The 8,355-nt window shown below is 42.4% G+C and overlaps 1 long non-coding RNA gene across 1 annotated transcript; it reads left to right on the top strand.

The window, feature by feature from the left end:
- The first annotated feature begins 2,856 nt into the window (after window positions 1-2,856).
- On the top strand, window positions 2,857-6,266 carry LOC119328963. Its single transcript, XR_005159238.1, has 2 exons — window positions 2,857-3,125; window positions 5,335-6,266. It is a non-coding gene; the product is annotated as an uncharacterized LOC119328963 (long non-coding RNA).
- Window positions 6,267-8,355: the final 2,089 nt, after the last annotated feature.

The following is an 8,355-nucleotide window of genomic DNA, read 5'->3' as shown; positions in this document are numbered from 1 at the left end:
TCTTTTTATTCTTTATGATTGGGAGTAGTATATGTTGTTTTAGAGGGTCTATTTTTCAGAAAATAAGATTATGCTTTTTTGTTTCTATACTCAACGTAATTCATGTTTCCTTTCAGTTAGTTGTGAGAGGCACTGCTTAAGTTTTATTTCAACTAATTGGTCACTGAAAAAGATATTAAAATAATATTTTGAATTGATAAAACATAATATATATAAAAATACAACATTTTGAAGAGGGTTCAAACACAATGGCGACAAAAAAGGTGAAGGGAAAGGAAGGGTAAGGATAAAGATATGATGTGAGGAGAGTGTGGTTAAATAAACACAACCATGCCTATGAAGAAAGAAAGGGAAGAAATAATGAATTTGTTGTTATAGGAATTGAAACAATCATGCTTCACTATGTTTTTTGTTCACCCATAGCAACGCACGGGCGTTAAACTAGTAGAAATTAGAATGTCCATAAAAAATAAGATATTACAAAATGTGGAATTTCAAGAAAAACTGATAAGTGCCACTCATGTGGACTGAAGGAGGGCGGGGCACACGACCTTTTAGCCACCCATTATGACACGTTGACCTTTTTCTATTTTCCGCATGCAAACATGATAGTAAATGATGATATTAGCGGGAATCTTTGGGTTTTCAAAAAAATATATCTCTTAAATGACAAATCTGACTGAAAAAACGTTTTGACCGTTAAATTCATTGCGACGAGAACTTCAAACTAGATCCCACATCGATATGTTTCGACGATATTTTTTGGCGGTCAAAAGTTTCCATGTCTATTGCACATAAATTGTCATGATGTTTATACTTAAGTTGCCATGATATGTTTCAACTAGTTTTCTTCTACGCTTAAAGTAATTTTTGACATGTTATAAAAAATGAAATAAAAAAACTAAACTTGCCATGATGAATTACTAAAATTTGCCATGATCCATGAAATAATTTTGACATGGTTCATAATTAAAAAGAAATCAGTTGTCAATTACTTTAAAAATGCATGGTCAGTTACTTAGAATTGACATGAATAAGAAACTAAAATTGCCATGGTGAATTACTTAAATTTTCCATGATACATGCACAAAAAATTGCCATGGTTCATAAAAATAATAATTTCCATGATCAAAATATTAGAATTGCCATGGTCAAAATATTAAAATTATCATGATCCATAAACTAAAATTGCTATCATGAATTATTCAAAACTGCCATGATCCATGGATTAAGTTTGTCGTGGTTAGTTACTAAAAATTGCCATGGTCAATTAATAAAATTTGCTGCAAAAAGTAGTTGAAATACAATATAGTTTTAAATCTAGAAGAAAAAATAAATTAAATATATCATGGCAATTTTAGTCTAAACATTATTGCAACTTCAGTGTAACATTATGGCAATTTCAGGCCAAAAAAAGTCATCGAAACATATCAACATGGGATCTAATTTTGAAGATCTCATCCGGATAGATTTAATAATGAAAACGGATTTCTAATCGGAATTTTTATTTAAGAGATAAAACATTTTTAAGTCTGAAAAACTAAAAAAGATTCAATTGATGGCATTTGTTTGTTGTGGCAAAATAGATGGCAATGAAGATGTTTCGACCATATTGCTTCGTGCCACATGTGTGGCACTTATCATTTGAAGAAAATAGAAAACTGGAATCGAAGAGAATACTGTCTAGGCTTAGAGCAACTCCATCTGGGGCACCCAAATGCCTGCAAATGTTTAGACAATGTGATTTTTGTCCCTCCAACATCATGCACCAAACACTACTGGAATCAGGATCTTTACCGTCAGCCTGTACTTTACCCTCTGCTAGCTGACGGCAAAGAAGGTCTTTGCCGTCATCTTATAGAAAATTGACGGCAAAGAACTGGCTAATGGCAAAGATCATATTTGTCGTCAGCCAGTTCTTTGTCGTCTTCTAGTAGACGACATAGCTGTCTGCTAGCAGATGGCAAAGAAAGTGACCAAGCTAACGACCATTCCCCCAAGCCCCACCCCACTAGTTAGGATCTTTGTCGTCTGCTAGCAGACGGTAAAAAAATTGACCTGGCTAAAACGATCAGCGCCCCCACCCCTCTCTCTCTCCCCTCCCCTCACCCGCTCCGGCCCATAGCCCGAGCCGTCGCCGGCCCGCGCCACGTCCGGAGCCTGAGGCGTCGCCGGCCCGCCCCGCCCCGTCGCCGGCCCGCCCCATCGCCGGAGCCGCACCACGCCCCGCCGCCCTTCCCCGCAGCCTTCCTCAACCCGCACCCCTCCCCGTGGCCTGCCTCCACGGACCGACCTCGCGCGGAGGTGAGTTCTTGTGTTTTTTCTATTTTTTAGATTTAGTTTAGGTTAGTTTAGTTTAGTTTAATTTAGTTTAGTTTAGGTTTAGGTTTAGTTCTGTTTTTTTTCTTCTGTTTTTTAAGAATAAACAAGAAAGATGAAAAAAAGAAGTAAAAGAATAAGAGGAAGAAGAAGAAGAGGAAGAAGAAAAAGATGAAAAAAAGAACAATAAGTAGAAGAAGAGGAAAAAAGAGAAGAAGAAGACGAAGAAGAATAGGAAGAAGAAAGAAGAAGATGAAAAAAAAGTTGAAGAAGAAGATGAAAAAATGAAGTAGGAAAAGTAGAAAAAGAGGGTCATCGAGGGTCGAGGGTCTTCGAGGGTCGAGGGTCACCGAGTGGTTGAGGGGTCGAGGATCGAGGGGAAAAGGAGTCGAGGGTCGAGGGGAGAAGGGGAGAAGGGGTCGATGGTCGAGGGGTCGAGGATCGAGGATCGAGGGTCGCCGAGGGGTCGAGGGGTCAAGGATTTGCCATCCCGACCCCGACACCCCGACCCCGACACGACACCCCGACTCCGACACGACACAACACCCCGACCCCGAACGACACCCCTGACCTCGACATAGCACCCCCGATACCTCCCGAAAAGGTGCTCTTCGGCCTTCCAGAGGCCTACGGGGTCATATATTTGTGAATTATGAGTTAGGTCATATATTTTTCGATTTTGTTATAAAAACATCGTATTTGTGTTGATCAGGTGGTTTTAAATGTGCAGTTATTTCATCGTTGCGAGGGTCTGGTGTTCGACGACCTCCCCGTGCGTTCGATGAGCTCCGCCCCTGCGTTCATGGGTGAGCACAAATGACATCTCTTCCTCCCTCCTTCATTTGCTCTGTTAGTACAATAAATCAGGCAATTAATTTGTTGTTTTACCGCATTCTGGTATCAACCACTAAGGAAAGTAGTACAATAAACAATTTTGGCTTGCATCGATTTTTCTTGTTACTATGTCTTTTTTGAAAGGACAAATTAATTTTAAAGTTAGTTTTATTTTTCACCATTTGACATGTTAATATTTCTCTTTGATTTAATAAACTTTACAAAGTTGTATTAAATCAAAGATGCTTATTTTGAGATGGAGGGAGTGCTTGCCTTGCGTTTTCCCTTTCTTTTAGGGCATCTCCACTAGTCCCCCCAAGAAGCCTCCTCAGGGCACTTTTTCACTGCCGGCGAGAAAAATTCCTCCCAGTCGCACCCCCAGCCTCTTAATTTTCGCCGGATTCGACCAAAAACAGAGCCGACGCTCCCGACGGAAACTCAGGAAGCCGGGGGGCACCTGGGGGCTTAATCTCGCCGCTTGCAGGCGCTGGCCCACCTGCCAGCGTCTCTCTACTCTCTCCTCCCTTTTCCTCCTTTTTTATTAGCCGCGGCGCTCGCCTGTACGCTCATCTGCCCGACATTGACCCAGCACCAGGATGGACGCCGCCGTGCCACCGTGCTCGCCTGGTCGCCCACGCCCAGCCGCCCGACTTCCCGGCAGCCTCAGCCTCGCCGCCGTGCTCGCCCTGTTTCTTGCTCCTCCCCCTAGTTGGTTCTTGCTCCTCCCGCAGAGCTCGCGCAGGAGGAGGCGGTGGCCGCGGTAGTCGACGAGGATGAGCTGTTGCAGCGAGATGCGGTCGGCGGGGAGGAACACGATGGCGAGGAAGCCGATGAAGCGGTCGAAGGTGACGTGCGAGACGTGGCGCACCTCTGTGGGCTGCCCTATCTGCATCCCCACAGCAGCGGTGCCGGCGCCATCCTCGGCGCGCACGCTGCTACACAACATCAGTGACCTCCGCAGCGCCGCAGCCACCATATCCACCACGGAAACCCCTCTCCTTGCCGCCGGCAGTATCAGCGGCCGCCAGTGGACGCGCACCCGACGCCGTTGATGGGGCGCGAGTGCGACGCCCGCGGTAAGGACGAACGGCGGCAGCGCGGACGGGCCGTGGTTGCGGAAGAAGCCGAAGTGGCGGGGCGGGGAGGCCGGGCGCGCGGGACACGACGCGGCGCCAGCGGCGGCACACCGCCGCGCACCAGCAGCCGCCTGAAGACCTCCAGCAGCATGCCGTGGGGCAGCGCAGACGTGATCGGCATCCACGGCCTCATCACCTCCGCCAGCAACTACCCCGTCCTCGAGTACATGGAGCACGACCTCGCCGGACTCGCTTCCTCCCCTGACCTCTCCAAATGGAGGGACTACGCCGCGAGCAGGGCCTGTATGCACCGGAGCGTGCCCACGGCATCACCTGTGACCTGCTCGACGAAATGCTGCTGCCTACTTGAGCCTCAACACTGCTCCTGGAGGGCGCAACGAGTGGAAAGATTTGCGCCCCCAGGCAAAAAAATTCGCCGGCAGCCCCCAGGAGGCGAAAAATGCCTCCTGGGGGGCTCAATGGCTGGAGATGCCCTTAGTGCTAGGAAAAAACAAATGTCGGTTGATATGCTCTTGTTATGGCCTTCCTAAGTACAATTAACTTTGTTTTTGAAAAATCACACATATATTCTGATTCATAATAGCATTGTAGGCAAAGGGTTGGAACACGCGGTGTTTAAAATTTAGACAATAATTTTGAGTATAGTATTCCGAGGATTAGACAACAAGTTTTAGTATAGTATTCCGAGGACTACTAGATGGTTTAAGGTGACAGCTTCGGATCCCAAAAATGTGTGTGAGGAGTCTCCAAACGCGCGCTACAGGCTACATCCTTAGGTTTAGTCGTCTCTTCTAGCTTAATCGTGTATAGACCATTCCATTAGTGGTACTGGTCCCTCCGTTCGTTTTTATAAGGCGTTTAAGACAACTGGCTTTGAACTGTTTAGAACACTGTCTGAACAGGCTTAAACGTCTTATATAAGTGAACAAGGAGAGTAGTAGTTATCACGAGGAATCCCTCATATCTAGATTGAGAATTTCCTATTATGAGATTTTCATCCATGCCGTGCTCTACTCAATTGGCATACTAGGCAACCTGTACATGGCCAAAAAAGATCTGACTGCCGAATCCCGTCCTCGAGCAGGCTTGGGAATTGAAGATACCTAGACTCCCATGAGGTGGGTATCATCAGGTAAAGCTATGTTATGAACAGCGACAACTCATATGAGGATGCCGAGGAGATCAATTTGATTCTTTTATTGCTATTGTTGCACGACAATATCTGTTATTGTCGCTATTGTCAGGAAAAATATCCCAATATACACACTGTATTTGCCAATGTAACAGCATGGTTAATCTCAATCTGGGACAATGCATTATTTTCTAAATATAGTCAAACATCACCGGATATATACTTTGAACAGTCAAAGGAACATGCTACCAGCAGGAAGAAAACATGCTTGCATTTTCTTAGATGGTATGTAGGACCTGAATACTATTTGCCGGACTGCCGACGTACTATGTATATTGTAACAGAACTACGTGGATGATAATATCATTAGATAAACTTGAAAGAATTATGGTGGCTGTTAGTTTGCTTGAAGTGAGTATACACTACAATGCTTCTCATAGCTTTATACTTCTATGATGCAAACTTATGTATTCTGGAGTTTTTTTTTGCTAGGGAACTCTGAAGCATGTGGTTGAAGTAAATCTACATTCTGAGAAAGAATTTGCATATTCAGGAGGACTGCAAACGTAATGCTTGCTTTGTTAAGATTTTTATGTTCTCGAGGATGCTAAAGGGTTCCTTCTGAGAACGAAGAGGACAAGCTTGAACTCAAGCTGCCTCTTCACATAGAAGTGCTTGAACGCAATATGCTCCTCCTGAGTCAGCTGACATATATAGAAATAAGATTTTATGAGAAGTAACCTGAAGGTCAGATTTGTTTTGTAGTAACTGTACCTCTTATGTTATCTTTTTCTTCTTTATGATTGGGAGTGGTATATGTTGTTTTAGAGGGTCTATTTTTCAGAAAAAAAGATTATGCTTTTTTGTTTCTTTACTCAACATAATTCATGTTTCCTTTCAGTTAGTTGCGAGAGGCACTGCTTAAGTTTTATTTCAACTAATTGCTCGCTGAAAAATATATCAAAATAATATTTTGAATTGATAAAACATAATATATATAAAAATACAACATTTCGAAGAGGGTTCAAACACAATGGCGACAAAAAAGTGAAGGGAAAGGAAGGGTAAGGATAAAGATATGATGTGAGGAGAGCGCGGTTAAATAAACACAATCATGCCTACGAAGAAAGAAGGGGAAGAAATAATGAATTTGTTGTTATAGGAATTGAAACAATCATGCTTCACTATGTTTTCTGTTCTCCCATAGCAACGCACAGGCGTTAAACTAGTAGAAATTAAAATGTCCATAAAAAATAAGATATTACAAAATGTGGAATTTCAAAAAAAAAAAACTGATAAGTGCCACTCATGTGGACTGAAGGAGGTTGAGGCACACGACCTTTTAGCCACCCATTATGACACGTTAACCTTTTTCTATTTTCCGCATGCAAACATGATAGTAAATGATGATATTAGCGGGAATCTTTGGGTTTTCAAAAAAATATCTCTCTTAAATGACAAATCTGACTGAAAAAACGTTTTGACCGTTAAATTCATTGCGACGAGAACTTCAAACTAGATCCCACATCGATATGTTTCGACGATATTTTTTGGTGGTCAAAAGTTTCCATGTCTATTGCACATAAATTGTCATGATGTTTATACTTAAGTTGCCATGATATATTTCAACTAGTTTTCTTCTACGCTTAAAGTAATTTTTGACATGTTATAAAAAAAGAAATAAAGAAACTAGACTTGCCATGATGAATTACTAAAATTTGCCATGATCCATGAAATAATTTTGACATGGTTCATAATTAAAAAGAAATCAGTTGTCAATTACTTTAAAAATGCATGGTCAATTACTTAGAATTGACATGAATCAGAAACTAAAATTGCCATGGTGAATTACTTAAATTTGCCATGATACATGCACAAAAAATTGCCATGGTTCATAAAAATAATAATTTCCATGATCAAAATATTAGAATTGCCATGGTCAAAATACTGAAATTATCATGATCCATAAACTAAAATTGCTATCATGAATTATTCAAAACTGCCATGATCCATGGATTAAGTTTGTCGTGGTTAGTTACTAAAAATTGCCACGGTCAATTAATAAAATTTGCTGCGAAAAGTAGTTGAAATACAATATAGTTTTAAATCTAGAAGAAAAAATAGATTAAATATATCATGGCAATTTTAGTCTAAACATTACTGCAACTTCAGTCTAACATCATGGCAATTTCGGGCCAAAAAAAGTCATCGAAACATATCAACATGGGATCTAATTTTGAAGATCTCATCGAGATGGATTTAATGATGAAAACGGATTTCTAATCGGAATTTTTATTTAAGAGATAAAACATTTTTAAGTCTGAAAAACTAAAAAAGATTCCATTGATGGCATTTGTTTGTTGTGGCAAAATAGATGGTAATGAAGATTTTTGGACCATATTGCTTCGTGCCACATGTGTGGCACTTATCATTTGAAAAAAATAGAAAACTGGAATCGAAGAGAATACTGTCTAGGATTAGAGCAACTCCATCTAGGGCACCCAAATGCCTGCAAGTGTTTAGGCAGCGTGGTATTTGTCCCTCCAACATCATGCATCAAACACTACTGGAATCAGGATCTTTGCCATCAGCTTGTACTTTGTCGTCATCTTATAGAAAACTGAAGGCAAAGAACTGGCTAATGGCAAAGATCATATTTGTCGTCAGCCAGTTCTTTGTTGTCTGCTTGCAGACGACATAGCTGTCTGCTAGCAGGTGGCAAAGAAAGTGACCAAGCTAACGACCGTTCCCCCCAGCCCCACCCTACTAGTTAGGATCTTTGTCGTCTGCTAGCAGACGGTAAAAAAAATTGACCTAGCTAAAACGATCACCGCCCCGCCCCACCCCTCTCTCTCTCTCCCCTCACCTCACCCGCTCTGGCCCCATAGCCCGAGCCGTCGCTGGCCCGCGCCACGTCCGGAGCCTGAGGCGCCGCCGGCCCGCCCCGCCCCCCGAAGCCCGCCCCGTCGCCGG

This window comes from Triticum dicoccoides, chromosome 7A, assembly GCF_002162155.2.
Source record: "Triticum dicoccoides isolate Atlit2015 ecotype Zavitan chromosome 7A, WEW_v2.0, whole genome shotgun sequence".
Lineage (NCBI taxonomy): Eukaryota > Viridiplantae > Streptophyta > Magnoliopsida > Poales > Poaceae > Triticum > Triticum dicoccoides.
This window is presented reverse-complemented; position numbering and strand designations above follow the sequence as displayed.